The following is a 19,899-nucleotide window of genomic DNA, read 5'->3' as shown; positions in this document are numbered from 1 at the left end:
TGTATTAGGAGCAGGGAATGCAGCTACAGTAGGTTCCTTCTTTCCCAGTAAGGGCTGCTGAGGATGCCTAAAGCAGAATCTGTTTCTGTAGAGGCTCCCATCACTGGCCATCCAGAAGAGGGGCCAACACTCTCTATGTTCAAACAACATCACTGTCATCCCTTGTAAGCCAAAAGAAGCACCTACACACAACCAACCACGCAACAAAAGCATGAACCTGTAACTTGCAGAATGTCAGAAACCTGTGAACTGGATCCCACACAAGCAGCATCTTCACATTCAGTGAAACTTCCTCATCATGGTTAACTAGAGGTGCCCAGAAAGCATTAATGAACATGGAAAACACAGCGAACTCCTGTTAGATTTTTGCATATCCCACAGGTCACTTATTTATTTAAAGTGCTAAATTAAGCACTTCTAGAAAAAACACAGGAAGCTAAAACAGGTGACACAATACTAGTCAGCACTGTACTTACAGCACTATACAACAACAGAAGCAATTCTAGCAGCCCTACTCCTCAGCTCTGCCAAACTACACCTGCCACAGCAGAGGAAGGACATATGATGGTGACTAGTCCTTCACACTTGCTGTGGCAGCCTCAGAACAATAGCAGCACACAGTTTGGCTGACATACCTTCCTAAAAGTAGTGCTGCTTCAGGGAATAAAGAAGGGGACAGACATGATCCACCTAAGCTGCCTTTTCCTGCCCATTTTCCATGACTCAGCAATGTGAATTTGTGAGTCATCCCATTAATCCTGAAGCCCAGGCTCAAAAGGCAAGAGCAGGTCCCCATGGGCTGTCAGGACAGGTGATGTACGTCTGCATGGAATACACTGGGAGCAGCACCTTATCCAAGCCTGATCTGCTCTCTGGAAGTTTTTCTTCTCTAGCATCTTCTCACTCTGCAGACACTTGAGAGAAAAAACCCTGAACAAGCACACTGCTAAAAGTAGGTGCCTCAGTTTAGACCTGTGAAGGACAAAGGCAGCTCTTTGTGCCACCTGGAGAACTCTGATGGGTTATACTGCAACTCAGAACTGTATCCAGGGGTTTCTGATACCAAGGGATTCATCCTCTCCACACAAAAGACCATCTAAGGCTTTGGCATGCAGCCTGGAATGAGCCTGCAGCATGCCTTTTACAAGTAACACTTCTTTTTTGCTCCTCTTTCACCTGATGCTAAAATGACTTCAGGCAGAAACCTGGCACTCGAGAGTCTCCAGGCTTAGTAGAAAGGCTTCATCTTTCTTAGTCTTGTTGCTGTATCTCCAGCACTCTTTAAAATTAGGTTTATAATGAGGATTGGACCCATGTGGTGTTTTAAAAATAAATGGGGAACAGCTGAGGTAATATTGGAAAAGTGCTGTTGCACAAACATGACAACATTTTATAACATCTGTATGCTTATAGCAGAATGATTTCTTTTGTCTGTGAAGCCCAGTGGGTTTTACTGTGCAGGTGGTACACGCGTAAGAGTCAACAGACTCCAAAGAAGAAAACAATTGTTTAATATGGAGTAATGGAGATGCAGCATTATAAAAGCAGGGTTCCACTCCAAGAACACACAGATTCACTCTTTTGTGCCAACATGAGTGGACAAGCAAACTCACAATTGGGACACCAGTCACAGGCAGTTAGAATAAATAAATAAAACCATCAGATGGGATTAAGGCAGAAGGCCAAGCGGCAAGAAAAACCAGGTTCACCCAGCCTGTTGCATGGTCACCTATCTCCAGTTAATCTGTGACCTCCAGCAGCTTCCAAAGCCAAAACATCAAGAAGAGAAAGCCCTTTTAGGAGATGTGCTGCTGAGCAGGTGCTCCCAACATAAGTTTTCTGGGCTTGCAGCAGAAATCAAGCCAGTGGCTGTCCCTGCCATGCACCCTCTCCCCAGACCACTCCTGCCCTCCTCCCTGACCACGTCTCCAGAAGTAGAAGCATCAGCAGAGCGGTGGATGTTACTGTGGCAGAGGACTACCATACCCACATTCTGTGGGGAGACACAAAAGCTTCTCTGGACCACAAAACAACATCTGAGAGAGCAAAGAGGTGTAAAACCTGGGCAGCCTGCAGACACTACATGAAGGTGCCTCATGTGAAGGCTCAAGGCAGGCTCAAGCCCCAAGGCTTCCTGAAGACCTAAAGGGACCAGGAATGGGCAGCAATTGCTGTGATGAAACACACACCAGTCACCAATGTGGGTGTGAGCTCCCTTTAGCAAGTGGGAAACCTGCTTTCACCTGAGCATTGCAAACCAGGCTGAGAAGAGACACCACTGCAGCAAGCAAGGGCAGCACGAGCTCCCCAGGGAAGGGCAGGCAGGGAGGCAGCAGCACTTCACATCCCTGGGCCAGAATGGCCAACTAGTAACACTTGCACTGGAGAACCAATTAACTAAAGTGCCTAGCTAATGAGGCTAGTGGAATGTAAATGCTGACTTTGGATTTGTGATTTGAGTCATATGGATGTTTTAATCACCAGCTGCTGATTACCATTTAACTTCCAGGCTACATCAGAGATGCCTTGAATTGTTTCTTTATTTAATTTACAGGGGTTGATGCAGCTGTAGCACAGACATTAAGGAAAATTATCAGAACTAAAAGTTGTCCAAAGTCACAGAAAACTAGTTTAATTTGCTTCATTGTGTCTGAGGCTTTAAAGATATTTGTAAGATCCTCACGTTGTTTTCCTCCCAACAGTTGGGTTCATTTTAGCTTACAAAACCAAATTTAAATAAATAAAATGACTGCCATATAAATAGCTGGATCACTTTTCCATGATGGGTGTTAATGGATTCAAGCTATGGACCACTGTTTAGCAAGGACTTTAAGAACTAGTAGAAATTCTTATAGTTTTAATTGGGAAGTGCTGTTCACATGTCTGCTGATGTGTGCATGCTAGGAATATCTTTCAATATCCCTTGCTTGTGTAAAATAGAAGTCTCAAGTTACTCTTTTTTTTTCCCCTACAGGCAACACCAGAAGCTTCAATCAGTTGAAGCAGAAATGAAAAAAGCACAAGCTGAGATGAAGAAGACTGGAGGGAAAACTTGACATTATTAAAAAGGCAACTGAAAAAAACCATAAAGAACCACACTTGTAAATAACAGATTCCAGAAAAACAAACTAGGACTGAATAGCCCATCTGCTGAATTTCCTAGAGGAAACAGGGGACAGCACAGACTCGCATGATCCCCACTGTACTATCTCTGAAGCCATTCTGCAGCAGTCCTGAGCAGGGTGTCCAACACAGCATGTCCATGGAATGTGTTTGACACACTACCACTTCGGAAAAAGCAGTTGCAGCATTCAGAGTTGGGTTAGGATGGGTCATACAAATAGCCTGGATCTGTATCTCATCATTGCAAGAGGGAATCTAAAGCTTGGCTCCATCCTTAAAACCCTCCCACATCATGAAGGATTGTGCTACTTTCTCCTACAGAGAGGAAAAAAGATACAATCTCTAGCTAAAGATGGACAAGTGATTGTTATCCTCAAGTAAGATGTTTAAAAATGGGATGTAGGAAAGGGGGTTATTTTACAAAGCCCTCTATTCTCCTCACATTTTACTCTCCCCAAATAACTGATAGCCATTTTCTGAAGTGTGGTGTCTTAACACATATTGGCAACATTTTCATTCATTATGAATGAAAGACTAATTCACAGAGCTAGCTTTGATGTATAAACAAATAACCACCTCTTGCTTTTTTTTCCAGGAAAGAACTGAAAAACAGTGGGTCAACAAAGTCCTCTGTGAAACCCCAGCTACCCAGGAGACACCAGTAAAATACACAAAATATTTGGACACAACCTGATTACAAGCATTGTCACTTTGAAGAAGACTTACTGCTTGCTTTTTTTATTAAGCAGCTAAGAGGAAAAGTCACCTTCCCTCACTTTATCTCCTTTATTTGAAAACTAAAATCCCAGGTAGTCAAAATTGTTGCACACAAAGAGAGCACTCATCTGTATCCTTTCAGATTTCTGTATCTTACTATCTCAGGTCAGCTTAAGGTTTGTAACACGATACTGGGTTTTATTGTACATGTATCCATTAGTACATGGGTTGAGTGTTAAAGCTTGTATGCTTTGTGCAGGGATATTTTTCTAATAAGCACATTCCTGGTGTGAGACAGGATGTGTCTAATCCATAGCAAAGCTGATTGAGAGACAATGGGCTCCAGCCAGCTCAGCTCTGTTTCAAGGAAGGAGGACAATAACTGCATTTGACATTTATAAAAATCTAATTTCCTTGTGCTTTAAAAATGGAGCTCATTACCCTTTGGACTGGTGCCTTCCACCAATTACTGTAACTGATGTGCAGGGATTTTTTCCTTCTCTATATTAGTACTTGATGCACTCTAAACATAGGCTGCTTCCTTAATTATTTACTGGTCTCCTGTGCACTAACCATATTACAGGATTTATGTTATTGACAGTAAGAAAGAAATTATCTTTCCTAAAGACAGTGGAAACAGGAAAATGATTTTGCAAGCCACCATCTCACACCTGCCAAGAGCAGGGCAGCTTTTCCCCTGGGGTGCCAGAGCTGGGTGGTGGAGCCACGGGCGAGGCGCCACTCAGGCTCCCAAAATGCCCCATGGGCAGGGCACAGCTGGGGCTTGGCAGAAGCTGTGGATGGTACCAAATCAGGCATCTTCTAATGACTGCAATGACCCATCTGCCTTTGTCTCCAAGCTCTTGGTGAAAGGGGGAAGATACCTCCAGCCCCGTCTTAAATGAAAGGATGCAGAGAGATTCGGAGGGCACAAGACCATCCAATGACCCAGAGACAAAATGAGGTTTCTAACCCAGCTCTACATGCTCACAGCTCTGCTCTCCAGAGACCAACCACAGCTCTAACAAAAAGGGCTCTCAGTCCAAGACACACTACTGCACTGTAAACTGAAAGTTTACATCCACCACCTACTTCTCCAGCTTGTTAAATCACAAATACTGCATTTCAGACTTTACTTCATTGTGTTTTAACAGTCACTCATAGCTGTGCAAAGCAAATGTCAGACCTGACAAATGCAAAAGTTAGACTATAATCTCAAAGGTGATTATTTCTGGAGCCATTAGCTCTGAGTTCACAAAGTGCCACTGTCAACATATAATACATTTTTCAGCAAGGTTCTGAGTAAAGGCTATAAATAGAGATGGACAAATCCGGGGCCAGGAAAGGGTAGACTTCAGTTTTGCAAAACCAGATACCAGTGTTGGTCACTGTCCAGGTTCTTGCCTGCCTGAATCTGCTCCATTTGGACATGAGGGAAGTCTGTCTCCTTTCGATGATAAGCACTGCCCTTCTGCACTTGCACAGGCTTCAAAGAAAATAAAGCAGTGCTGTAATAGTTTTGAGGGGTTTTGAGAAGAAAAACCCACTACTGGTTGTTTTCGTGCTTTAAGTAGGTCAGATACACACCCTTGTGCATATTGATCTCAGAAATTTGTAGGATATGGGTTGTGGTAGAGTTTCTAACTCACGCTTCCAGTGTTGATACCAGATAGGGCCCTGGCTCTTGAAAAGTCATCAGGAAAACAGCAGAAGACCAAGACACTCCATCACTGCTACTCAATGAAGGTCATGCAGTAAGAGTGTGTCAAGTGCAAGACAAAAAAGGTTACCTCTGTCCTACAAACAGCTACCAGCACACCCTGGTAAGGACATTCTGTACCTGCCATTCCCACCTCTGCCAGCTGACAGATTTGCTTTGGCAATCAATCTCCCTTTTCACCCACAGAAGGTCTTTGTGTCCATCCCACTGCCTCTTTTGAGAAGGGGAGAAAAGGTAGAGACCAGCAGCAGCCTGGTCCCAGAGTGGATCGCCAGCTGCTCAGCAGCATGCTCCTGGATGACATGGGTGGATATGGTGTTCCCAAGACACCCACACAAATCACATCCGGACTGCTCAGTTCTGAGTAATCTGAGCATGACTTCACCAAACCAGGCTGAACATCACAACACCCAGGAAAAGTTGTTTGGAGTTTCAGCTGATCATACCCTGCCACTCTGCCAACATGAAGGTCCAAGGTCAGGCCCTTTCCCAGAGGGTGGGGCAGTTGTACAGTAGCATCAATCAGGCTCTAGTGGCTCAGTGGCTGCGCCAGAATACCAAACAGCACACAGCCAGCACAGTTTGTCCTCAATGCTCAACCATTTTTCATCAAACAAGGCCACAGGAGGGACAAGAAAGAACAACAAGGTACTCCCAAGCTGTATCCTCAAGGAGAAGACAACTTGTTAGTTTCTCCTGATACACAGATCCCACACTAAGGCTTCTAGATTGCAGCTCTGAGACAGTTTCATGCTTAACCAAAGCTTGCACCAAGCAGGTGCAGTTTCTGGCAGAGTTTTGGGGTTTTATGAACCACAAAGTTCAGAAAGGGCCACAGAGATAATGACCCCATTTGTTACTGCCCACACACTGCTAATTATGGATCCAAACCCACTTACTGCCCTACTACTGAAACAGTCTCAAGGGATGTGCTGATGTACCTGGTGTGGAGTGTCCATTGCTGCAAGAGAGTGACCTGAGCCTGGGGTGAGCACAGTACCACCAGGGATTCATAGGGGAGAGGAAACATGGAAAAAGCTGGACCAGGGCAGCAGAGAGAGGGACTGGCACATGCAGGAAAACCAGAATAAGGCAGGTGGCCTCTAGAGTTTCTTGTTCTAGAAAAGCTTCTAGGCCAAGCAGGAGGCGAGCTCCAGTCTGACTGGTCTCAGGAATTCAAGCAGCAACCTCCTCTTCTAGGTACATACAGTTAAAAAAGACAATTAATCTGGTTGTCCTTTGAACATGGTGTGTTTTAATATCGAAGCAGAACTGAAGCACATAAGAACCACTGTACACAGCTCACCAGAAGTAAAACATGCCTGGGTTTCCCCTTCCCCTCTTCTGCCATTTAGCCTTTAAAATGCAAGGACACTATTTCCCATAAAGCAGAAGCCAGCAACCAGCTCACTTGCTACAAAAATGCTGGGCTGAAATTTCAACCCACAGCAAGTGGAAATAATTTCAGTCAGGTTTAAAAAATTCACAGGGAAAAAAAAGGATGCTTAAAAAGATGGAGATTTAAAGTCACTAGAAGAATAGACTCTCTAAGATCCACTAAGCATAAAATCAGGTTAGTGGAAAAGTTTAAGTGGCATGAATGCATTGTTACTGAAAAACAGAGAAGATTTTGCCAGATAAAGATGATGACATGAAATTTAAGTCGTACACAGGCATGCTGAGAAAATAATGTTCTAAATACTTTCTGCTTACAATTACAAAATGATCAATTGTTAAATGTTGGACAGCGAAATATATTCCATTCTGTCTGTACATGCACAGCAGGCCAAGAATGCACCTGGATAAGCCAAGCATTCATTATCTCCCAGACACTCAATATCCCATAATACCCTCAGTGGCTGCCAGCTCCTTGTCCATCGTTGACCAAACGCCATGTGCCCCATTTTACAGCTGAAAAGTATTTAAAATTCATGAAGCCTGTTGAAAGCTCAACTGTCACATTCTGCTCATTCCACAGGGTATGGGAAAACCGTGCAGAAGGGTTATTTCAACCAGGGCTATTATGGCTCTTGAATAACCAATATTCCATTAAATTGCTAATAAACCCACTTGAAGATAAGTTGATCACAATCAAACCATACAGTAGCATTCCTTTCCTTTAACACCAAGTTGTCAGGTTTCACTCTGTACTGTACTACTGTTTCTGTGCCATTTGTTCGTGCCTTGACACAGAGCATTCAAGACACTCACTTTGTCCCCAGTAATCTAAATGCCCTATTCTAAAGAGGCTGAAAGATCTTTGGCAAGTATATTCTGCTTATTTTAAGGTAGGGAACTCTTTTCAAAGGAAAAATGAAAAATAATTAAATATCCTCAACTGGGAAACGTGGGGCTTTGCAGCTTCTTGAACAAGGTGCCCACAATTTGAACACAGTGGTAAATGGTACGAGCACCTCTCAGCTTCCCTAGTGCTCAGCCAAGCTTGGTCTGGTATGAATTTTCATTTGAGTTTACAGTTCAGGAACTAGTTTCATCCTCCCTTCACTAAATCTTAATTTTATCAATCAAATATAAAGAACTTCTGGAAAAAACTTCAAGAGTATTTGTTTGGCATTAAAATGGATTTTGTTAGATTCCTCACAGTTACTTGTCAAGCTGCTGGCATGTCTGCCATTGTCTCCTAATCTTGCTGTGTGCACATGTCCTTGTACCAAGAAGGCTCCAAGTTTTGTAATTTTTTACACTGAAAAGCATATCAGTGTCCTTCTCAGAGGGTATTTAAAAGCTTTAATTTTATATTGATTAACCCAACACTACTGAAAAGCAGCTCCCAACTGGCTCCATCCCAGGAGGCAAGCATCATCACCAACTAGCTCTGACTCTTCCTATCATCTCTCTGAGGTATGCGGGAACCAACCTGCAGATTTTGGCTGCACAAATGGCCAAGAATCATCATCATGAAGATCTGATCCCATTCAGTCTCTCTGGTGGGAAGCTCCAGACAAGACCCAGTGGTTGCCACCACATCTCCACTGCCACAGACCAAGGATGAGCAGGGTGGAGAAGCAATTACTCCAGAGGGCATCTGCCAGCCCTGGCTCCCTCTGGAGCCAATTCAGCCCGAGGAGCATTGGCCATCATCAGAGGCAACAAAGTATATTTTTCTTCACATTGAATTCACTCAGTAAGCAGCCTTTCATGGAGGAGCATCCAGTTGCTCCCATGTTATTTTATAACAAGGGCCCCACGGGCAGAGGTTATACTAACCCAGCATTTTTCCCCTCTAATAATGGGTTTCATTCACGCTTTCAGAGAAGTTGACTTGTCTGCTGTATTTTAGCTATGCTAACACATCCTGCAAGAGTGCCCTGAAGTGTCTAGACATATATAACAACAATAATGGCAGAAAATTTAACTTCTGACCCTTTTCCATCTCCCAGCTAGTTCTAGTAAGGTTTCCACAGGCAGGTAAGAAAAGTGTCATGCCAGGAGGATTATGGAAGTTTGCTCGTATGCATGAAATGGAGTTAAATCCTTGCAGATACACCAATGATTTTAAACTGTCAGTAATATATCTCAATATAAATACTCAAACTGGAAATCATCTAATAATCAAATTGACCATCACAGTGCTAGGTGGGACATTTCAACCTGAAAATAACCTTTAGCAGCCAAATACTATACTGACGAGTTTTAATAAATTATTAAAGAAAAATATGCAGTAAGCATAAGCAATTGCCCATCTCTGGCTACTGTTCCCTGAACTCACAGTGACAATGGGAAAGAAAGAGCCAGTTTTCCAAGTACTGCTTCGGCACCAACTTCCCATTTGAGGCTTACAGTCTTAAGGAGGGAACAAGGATAAAGCGGCAAGCAGTAAAACATGAAGAGCACATGCAAGATACAGCAGCTGGTGCCGCCTCTTTTAAGAGAAAGAAACTTTTATCAATGCATTGCCCTGCCTTTCCTTGCAGTCTCACCACATGTTCAGCCCAGCCTACAGCACTGGGCTGAGAAAAGCCTCTAGCTCCCAGAAGCTTCTGACGCACCCTGCAAATGCAGAGAGGGACAATGCCAACTCTTGGGCTGCTTTGCCAGGACATCCCTCACCCTCCTGTGCCTCTGGAGCCAGAAGGATTGCAGTACATGCTTTTTCCTCACCTTTTGCATTTTTAAGCCATGAAACTACAGGCAATAATTAATTTTAAAACATCAACAACTGTACATAGACTACCTTCACAGCAATGTACGTGTTAATTGCATTAACACAGGACTTAAAAAACTCAACTCCTGCTTTTAGCCAGTCAGCTCAAACCCTCCCTCCCCTTCTTCCCCCACTAATGTCTCAGGGGACCTGCAACACCGTTGCTCAGGAAAATTACAGGACCAGAGAGTGACAGAACACGGAGTTTATGGTGATTAAACCTCCTACGTGACAACATTCAGTCCTCCTGCCCAAGAGAGGACAACAACCTACCAGATAGGGAACCATGGCCTCAGCCCTGAGGAGGGAGCACGGGAGCCTTCCCAAAGCCACTCCAAAACCTTTCCACTGCAAGTGCTGTGAAATGCACGTGTCTGCCCTGTGATCGAGCACTACTTTGGATATAGTGATACAGCAGCAGCAGTCCTGAAAAACTGCATATATTTTATTTATGACAAACATCTAAATCCTTGGAAAAGGCAAACAGTCACCTGCCCTTCACACAGTGATGTTTCACCCAGCCTAAAAGGGGCACACACACAAACTCTGATCTACACAGCCCTGATCTATGCAATAAATATTAATGAAGTACAAGCCAAAGGAATTCCTTCAAGGCCTCCATGCATTTAAATACCTCTAAGTCTACATGAGTTTCAAAGCACTGACATTTAAACAATTTGCCCAATTTCTGCAATATAGGCACATGGGAAGAGAATTTGAAACAATTTTTTAAACATGCAGCACACATCCTTTTAATACTCAATGATGGATGAGTACTGAGCAAGTTTCAATCCAAAACCTAGATTATAATATACCTTTTTGCTTCTTAAAAAAGAAATTGCTTAGGTGCTTATTGTAAGTTCAAGTCAGTGCCATTTCAACTCTCAGAGGACACTGTTGCTTTGATTGCCTCCATTAATGATGCTTGCAATTCCACACAGATTTGTCAGGAGAGCATTTAGTTGCAGGTGGGAATTAGGAGGGGCTAACCTGAATACAGGACCTGAGCTCTAGGCAGGCAGAAGAGGATGAATTTCCCCCCACTCAAGATGTCCCTTTACATTTTATACAATAAGTGCAGAACGCAGATGTCTGCATGGTGTAAGGAAAGCGCTTTAAGAGCACTAACAGGCGCAATGAGGTTCGTTGTTTTGCTCCTCTCCCTGCCAAACAAGCTGCTGCACACTTTCACATATCCTGAGACCACATTCTTTCAATAGAGCAAAATATTGCATTCAGCTTCATGGTACAGTGAAATCGGGGGTGGAAACAGTGTTACATTTTAAAAACCTAAATTTCCATGCCATGTTTGCAACTCAGTCTGCACTTTGCTACTGTAGAAACATCTTCCACTGTTCATGCATAAAATACAAGTGGATTTAAACAAAGGGAAGCTTGTAATGCAAAGGGACAGAAAAAAAAACCTGAGGAAAAGCAAAAGTAACAGGTAAGTAAAAAGCAACTGTTCAAAGATTCCACTTCATTAAAGCTCTTGTAGTAGAAAGACACTAGATGTGAGACTCCTAACACAATCATGCTCCTTTAAAAAGATGTGCTTTTGCAAACTGAGCCCTCTCTCCTTCACTCACTCACCAATCCCACTCCTGGGGCACTGTGGACACAGCTTCTTCAGTATCTGACTACTTCATTTTGCCAACAGTTATTCTGGGAGGGAAGTACCTCTCTGCAGGCTTTTAAGTGCATCTTAGAAACGAGGGTTTCACTTAGAGTATTCTTTAGTAAGAGCTACCTACCCTAAGGAGGAGGTAAATACAGTAAGAACTCTTCCCAGCTACACTGCACTGGGCTAATTGCTTTTGATGACCTGCATTTCCTAATTACACCTTCTCTATCTGAGGTAGAACATGCCCACGTTTCGCTGCACCCAAGTCAGTGCCCTTTGCTGAGCAGCAGCAATGATCCCAAGGGATTACACTCTGGAGCATCCACGCTCTGCCCTCCTGCCTGCTGCCAGCTGTGCTTTGGGGGACATGGTGATACTGTGATCCTCCCCACAGGTCCCATGTCTGGAGTGATACCTGCCACGTGGGAGCTCGGCACAAACCCACACTGCACAGAGCAGGCAGCAGTGCCGTGACTGACGGATGCAGGGTGATATCAGCCCATTTCCAGACTCACATGTGAATAGGGAGCACATCTGCTGGAATAACAGCCAAGAGTTGATGATACATCAGACTCCAGTATTACTTTATAGTCAGTCTAATGGCTTTTCCTTTCCCCACACAGTCCAACACAACTTCGCCACCATACAGAAATAAAGGGAAACACTGAAATTTCTGTATTTGTAACCAAATGGAAACTACTACCTCACCAGATGTTATCAACACCATCAGAGGTGTGGAAAAAATCTGACAGCTTGTAATTGTAGCATTCTCAGGCAAGGACGATGCCAGAGCCTGCAGGTACCTTCAGGACCTGCTGCAAACAGAAGGTGATCTTGGGGCTGGAACAACAGTCACTCATGAAAAAATTAAATGAAAACCACTGATTGCACTCCTGCCATTAGGAGCACCAGGCAGCTGTTTCTGGTTTGGGCTACTGGGGGCTCCTTGATCCACTGGGGAAGATATCACTGCTGTATAAGGTGGCTGAGCCTCCCTGAGGACCACAGTCCCAGACAGGCAAGCCCCAGCCCACCACCAAAGAGACTCAGTTGTGTACATGCCCTGTCACCCAACCTAGGAGGAGGGAAACAATGCCTGCACCAGGTTGCAAGCACAGGGTACATTAACATGAGCACCTGGTCTGTGGACAGCTGCCTTTGACTGTGGCATTGAGCACTCAGTGCATCTCCTGCAAGCATACTGGAGAAGAACAAGTATTTTTTAAAGATAGCTTTAAAACTTGCTATTTATGCAGCCCCAGGTAAGGAAGACAGCTCAGGAGCTCCCCATTCACTCCTTACACTCACTGGGTTACACTTCAGAGACCACAGCATAAGCTGTACAGCAAGTGTTTTTAGCACCTTCATTAAGAAGGGTCTTCTGCTGACCAGTGTGACTCCACACTGTGCACTCTTACAGATCTGGAGGTCAAGCAATGAGGTGGAAACCTGGGAAAATAATGACTGCTGTATTCTTTGTAGATGTTACCACTGCTTAAAACTTGTCTCTACCTACTGCTGAATGCTTTTCACGTCCTACAAGTTTTAAGAGCTCAGGGAAAATATAGAAATCCTGTTTTCCTACCTGTTTTGGCCAGGAAAAGAAAGTTCTAACTAGTTATGCAACAGTGACAAGAAGCTGAAGAAAAAAATACAGTCTGCGAGGTCAGAGCAAAACAAACATATTTTGTTTGGCCTGCTCCACGTTCAGCTTCCACTTCAGCAGGTAACAGGTTGAAAAAAAGGGCAAAGGTAGGAAGCAAGTCTCCAACATACTGGAACACATCAAGTCTTCTCAATATTCCGTTGGCTCTCCTGGAAGACATACAGCTACTCCCTCAGAAACCACTTGTTACAATGACCAGAAAGATGATGCTCCTGAAAAACCTAGCCCATGGTTAGAGGATAATATATTATAAAGGCATGATAATTTGTTCACAATACAGATGATACTCTGTGCCCTTTCAGTTGCAGACCAAGTGATGAAGTGAAAAACACACCAAACAAGTGACAGATTTAATAGACAAAATGGATGTTCCTAGTAAGTAAAAGCAGTTACATAACACACAGACTTACTAACTTTCAAAAGCCTTATTTTCACAAAGCTTAAACAGTTGAGCTAAATCACTAAGCAGCTAATCTGCATGCTAAAAATACATGACACCTAGGAGCAGCTTTAAGAAAATGTCATTAAATGTCCAGAAAACCCAGTCTCACACGTGAAAAAGCATGCTGTATTAGATGAAGGATCAGAGATAAAGTCTAAGTTAATTGGTAAAAAGATGAAATTAAATCAGATATAAACCCCAAAACAATTATGGCAAGTTTTAGTGCAATGTATCAGAAATTAGGAGAATTTATAAAAGCAAAAGGACCTAGCAAAAATCTCTGGATAGCAGAATCAATATGCATGAAAACCCTTTTTTTCCCTCCTTCATTTCCCCACCTTAGGAGTCACAGGAAGAGCAACAGTGGTGCTGATTCATGACTACCTGGAAAAGGTGAAACTTTCAATATTCACATCAAAAAGGGAAATATTTCTGCTCTGCATGGGTAAAAAGGCAGTTAAATATTCAGATAGTATTAGAAAGAGTAATTTTCATCCCATCCATAATACAGGAAGACATTACACAGCAGTTATTAACCAGCACTTTCAAAACAGTAACTGAGGAAGATTTCTACCAAAGGAAGAGTTCTGTAGTGTTCATCATCCTTACAGCCTAATGGTAATGCTAGAGAAAAATTTGCAAAATGACTGACAGGGGAGTAATAAGGAATAGAAGGAAAAACCAATTATTACCAATCATCATGTGTTTACAGCAAGTCAATCTCATCTAGCTTAAAAGAGCTTCAGATGAAACAGTGACCATAACTAGCACTGCTAGCACTGATGTACCAGGTTCAGCTGTACACAAGTGGACACTGCTGCTGGTATGCAAGCAGAATGTTTTCACATGTCTCAAGACCTGATGAGAATGAAAATCATTGCTGAATAGGTGCGTTTCAAACAGAACCCCATCAGTGCAAGGTCACTCAAGTTTCACAGAAATAGCCTGAGGGCACACAATCATCATTTGGCCAGCCACCAAGGAAGTGTTAAACTCTGAGCAAACCAGGTCACAGGCAGGGACAGCACAAGAGGTACAGGCGACCAACCCACACTGCCATATGGCCACTGCAAAGGCTGCCTGGCTAGCACGAGGGCCTCAGGCCACAGTCAGGGGATGGGCCATCTGTTTAGTTTTGTAAGCCAAGCCACCACAGAGGATCATTGTCTGCATGTGGGCTCCAACCACTACCCTACAACTAAAGAGACCTCTTTGGACAGACAAGCAGGGCAACACTGTAGGGACAGATCGATCCACCATCCCGATGTGGGCCCCTGCCACAGCTCCTCTCCAGTACCACATGCACGCCCCACAGAACATCCAACAGCCACAAGCAGCTTGGAGAGGAGCCGACAGAAAGAATGCATCATTTCCAAAATCCCTATCAAACAGCATTCACAGAGCTCAATCTGTTTCAAAGATGATCAAAGAGAGGATTAAAAAAGCCTTCAATCATGTCTACAAAGACCTACACAAAGAAGAGAAATTCAGTAACAAGCTCTGACAAAATACAGCACCTAGAAGCACTGTATAAGCAAGCCATTAGCCATGGCTGATGCAGGGATAGTGTCTTTTATTTTTAAAAGGAAGATAATTTATCATTTAGATAACTAAGCAAGGATTGTGTTTAATTCTTTCCCTTCTTTGGAGCCCAAGCAGAGGCCACCCATAGGCAGCAAACAGCCCAACCCCAATATGACAGCACAGATCTGGGAGGTGATAGGTGAAATGCTGAACCTGGGAGCTCACTGCTAGTCTGGATACCAGAAAATACTGGCAGACACCATAACTTCATGACTTTTTCTTTTTGTTCGGTGAAGGGGTAGAAGATACAGAGCCTGGTGAGAAACTAAGGCACTTTCTGGACATGGCTAATGTCAGTGCAAATGATGTAATTTTAGGAACAGATGAGCCTAAAAATCTTGACTAATGAACTTTTAAAATTTAATTTTGTTTTTTTAATTGCTGCCACACATCCTCTCACAGGCAGGAGTACGTTCACAGAAACAGACGACGTGCTCTGTTTACTGCTGACAAATGGATCCATTTTCTCCTTGCGGGTAGTAAAAGGTCTCCTGGAAAAGCTTGTGGCTATTTAGGACAGACAAGGTGGTTAAAGATATCTTATAGTACCACTTACTCACCACTTCTGCTGGTGTACTTAGTAAACAGGAGTATTAAAGTACACTCCTGAATGAAAGCACACAGCATCTGCAATACATATTGCAACACATCCAAGCAATGGGATAACTGGGGAGGAGCAGTGTGAGTGGTAGAGTTCATTTGGGAGGGGGTGGGGGGCAAGGCAGCTTGGGAAACACTGACGTATTGTCTTTCCATTACTAAAATTACACTTTGTGAAAAAGCATTAGATCATTTTAAGAGGTTTATATAAGGACACTGAAAAACAAGTTCTTTTGCAAATTCTATTTTTTTTAATGTCTCCCTCCCCTTTCTATTTCCACTATGCATCAGGTTGTGAAAATCCAACATGCAATAAGTCTAGTCCCAGACAGAAGAGACCAACCTCAACACAAGTTAAATCTTCCAGCTGTTCCTAGGTCCTTCTTTTCTCTCCATCAGACAGGCTCATAGCAGTGCCTTAATTACTTGTTTAGGAAGGATGTGACATGTTCCAATTTAATACATTTAGCCCTTCTTAGAGCAAATGTAGAATTAAGCCTCAGTATGCACTTGACAGATCTCTTAGCAACTAGAGTGCAATCAGCCAACAATGGATGATTCACAGTTTTAGCAAGAGTGTGCAGAACTGCCTGCCAAAAGTCTGAATAAACTCACATTGCTAGACACTATGGTAAAATGTACCCTGATCTCTTTTAAACTATTATATCATAGAGGAAAGTTGAACTGCATGCATTCCAGCAGCTTGCCCGAGTCTGGAAATACAATTGAACTGCAACATGATTTTAAGATGATCGAGACTTTTCGGTGGTTATTTTCACTTAATTAGGATAATTGTACCTTTCAAGAACTGTTCAAATCCATCAGTTCGTGTAAATAAGGGATGACTTCTGTTTCCGTTGCTCTCAAATAGGAAGAGTCTGGAGGATGCTAGTGGGGGTAGTCTGCCCAGAGCCACATTGATTAAAAAATGAGCTTGATCTCACGCCTACTGCTGCAGGGGCCACTGGCATGTAAAGTATTTAGAGATCTCTGTGCAATCCCTGAGTCAGAGGGGAATAACAGGAAGGACCTTGACAGAGTGCAAATATCCATCCTGACTCATTGCCATCCTCTCTTTATCGCCCTCCAAAGGCCAGCTGAGGATCAGGCTGCCAAAGCACAGACAAGATTGTTTGTACTTCTACAGTCAAATTTCTGCCTTCTTTGACCAGTTTTTCACTCCAAGCTTCAGATTTTCCTCTGGATGAGTTTCCTCTATGCTCTCCATGTGACCATCTTCCTACACTAAACCAGACTCAAGCAAATCCTTTACGAAATACTACTGAAAAAATAAACAAAACTGGAAAAGCTCTGCTGGGATTAGGCCCACACAGAGAGGGCACAGAGTGACACAGGATAAGTCACTGACTCTTCCCTTTCAGCTACAAGCGTGAATCATGAGCAGAGCTTTTCCTGTGGCACACCAGACACCAGAGTGAAACCCCTTGTGAGTAACAGTGCCTGGTCCCAGGAGATGAGGACAGCCCTCCCCCAGCATCCTAGTCTCATTTTAATGCTGTTACAGGAAAGGGTGTTTTGGATCTCTGGCACAAACTTCAGCTCTGGTGACCTGAAAAGCTCTTCAGTCTATTTTATGGTGATTTAGCCATTGCATCTGCTCGTATCTCGTATTTTGGACTCTATTTTTCATCATCCCTTCCCTGAGATACCAATACTGACAGCAGAAGAGAGTTGACACTGCTGATCTTCCTACTTTAACTGCCTCAAGCAAGCGTGAATCATGAGCAGAGCTTTTCCTGTGGCACACCAGACACCAGAGTGAAACCCCTTGTGAGTAACAGTGCCTGGTCCCAGGAGATGAGGAGATGAGGACAGCCCTCCCCCAGCATCCTAGTCTCATTTTAATGCTGTTACAGGAAAGGGTGTTTTGGATCTCTGGCACAAACTTCAGCTCTGGTGACCTGAAAAGCTCTTCAGTCTATTTTATGGTGATTTAGCCATTGCATCTGCTCGTATCTCGTATTTTGGACTCTATTTTTCATCATCCCTTCCCTGAGATACCAATACTGACAGCAGAAGAGAGTTGACACTGCTGATCTTCCTACTTTAACTGCCTCAAGCTGCCACTCTCTTGGCATCCACCAAGCAAAATCCCATTTCAAAATACAGACTTCTTAGCCACTTTTCTTTACCATTTTTTTCAGTAGGTCTTGTTCTACAGTTCTCTCTTGAGGCAGGGGACAACCTGGTGTCATTCAGTGGGAGACCTGCTGACCCCATGCCGCTCCCAGGAAAGAATGCCATGGTCCTCACAGACCGGGCGCAGACCCAAGACAATGAAACACTGCCGGGTGCTAAATCTGCTCACCACTTCGGCAGTGTGCCCTGGCAGCCCTGTGTTGCCCCAGCCACCAGCAGACTGGGGATTTGTCCTGGGAAAGGCAGGAGCCTTGTTCCGGCAGCCTCAAGCAGCCCTTTTCCAGGTACAGCAGATAGGCTTGGCTAAGTAAGTAGCTTTCTTTGGCACAGAAGAGTGTGTCACCCAAGTTGGTTGGCAGAATTCACCTCTAAAAAGAGGACTGTGGTTAGGGAAAGGAATTTGAACACATTGAGCTCCATGCTGTCTTTAATACTAGAATAGTCACAGGTTTCTGCTCATATGGGCTGATGACCCTTCAAAGCAAAACAAAGGCAGCAGGGGAGGTACTGCAAGTTTTGGGAAGACACATTAAGTGCAAAAATACCATAGCTGAGAGTTTCTGTAAATGCACAAAGACAAAATTTAGGCAGGTAAGGAGAGAAGCAGGTACAAAGTAGAAGGTGCTTATCCATTTATTGCTTTTTTAAAGAGAAGTTTCCTATTGACAACACTGACTAGACAAAACAGAGCTTAGGAGATTTTTCCATCTATTTCCATAAAGGATTAGATCAAAGGGCTGAAAAGAATGTGAGCAACAGGGCCAGGGGGAGCTGGGGCACAGGCATCTTGGTCAGGGAGGGAGTCACAGGTGGCATTTTGACTTCAATCAAGCACCAACTTGCAATTTGTGCCATGTACTACCAGCACCATCACATCCCATCAGCTAGAAAAAGTCCTGTCATATCTAGAGGTACACCGGGGGCTGATTTTGCCTCTGCTCCGAGCAGACTATTATCCTTTGCCTGGATGGAGGCAGATGGGATATAATTTTTTCCATCCCAGAGTTGCTCTGCTGTAGCTCTTTTGGGAGCTCTGCTACCACCTTGGCCACAGTGTGTATGTGAGGGTATTTGTGCTTTGGGGAACTTGATGTTACTCAATGGCTGACGTAAATCCTGCGTTGCACGAGGCAGCAGAGCAGAATTCCCTCACTCCCTGTTTTACCCTATAAGGGCATTCGATGATGGCGCTGTAAACCTGTGCTTTCGCACAGATTTTCTGCAGCTGCTGCAGCACAGCAAAGCCAAGCCCAAGTTTGGATTCTTGTGTGTTGTGATAATCAGCTGGGGTTCGGAAAATCCTTCAAAAAAATCTAATGTTCTGGCAACTTAACAAGGCTTCTGAAAAAAATCGCAGTTTAACATCTGGAACAGAAATACTCTGAGGAAGTCCAAGACCAACACAGCACAGAACATTTTCCCCCCATAACTGTTACTGTACAGCACTTTCTTGTCCCCGGCTCAGTGAAACTGGAATGGTTGCATCAAGATGCTGAAACATTTTATTGGAAGTAATGCTGGAAGGTGGAAAGATAAAGAGCTATTCATACACTTGAACATTTTTTCAAATTTCTGAGTTTTGCTTATTTTTATTCCTGAGCCATGAATTTCCTCAGTCTTTTAATGCACCTTAATCTTCATCAATATTTAACTCTGCAGCAGAAATACTGCATACTTTGTTTTCCCATTAACTTGAGAGTAGAGGGGTGAAAAAACATCTATGGAAAGAAGAAAAACAGCCAGTTCTAACGGAAGCGACTTTTCCTTTTTCCACAAGACGTCCTGGAATAGAGTCAGGGAGAAGGATGAAAGAGAAAGGTGGGCAGAAAGAACACCATACTATTTCTGAGAATTAGCTACAGTCATCATTTAGCACACTCCTCTTCCTGCCCCTGAGTCCCAGGTTTAAGACCTGCCTAAGATCAAGAGCAAAAATACTTCTCAAGGACAGGCTTAACTGTCAGCAGACAGTAGCATGTATGAGCAGTTCCCTGCAGTGAGGAGCCCCTGCAGCATCATTTGCAATGAAAAGAGCCATACATACACGTAATCATGTACACTGTGTATACATATAAACATCTACACACATATATGTACA

General features: G+C 43.6%; 1 protein-coding gene across 2 annotated transcripts in view; it reads right to left on the bottom strand.

Moving 5' to 3' along the window:
* The window catches only part of DDAH1 (dimethylarginine dimethylaminohydrolase 1), a 95,836-nt gene that overhangs the window by 18,581 nt on the left and 57,356 nt on the right, over window positions 1-19,899 (bottom strand). The gene's annotated exons all lie outside the window — the stretch shown is intronic.

This window comes from Corvus brachyrhynchos, unplaced genomic scaffold, assembly GCF_000691975.1.
Source record: "Corvus brachyrhynchos isolate BGI_N302 unplaced genomic scaffold, ASM69197v1 scaffold101, whole genome shotgun sequence".
Taxonomy (NCBI): Eukaryota; Metazoa; Chordata; class Aves; order Passeriformes; family Corvidae; genus Corvus; species Corvus brachyrhynchos.
This window is presented reverse-complemented; position numbering and strand designations above follow the sequence as displayed.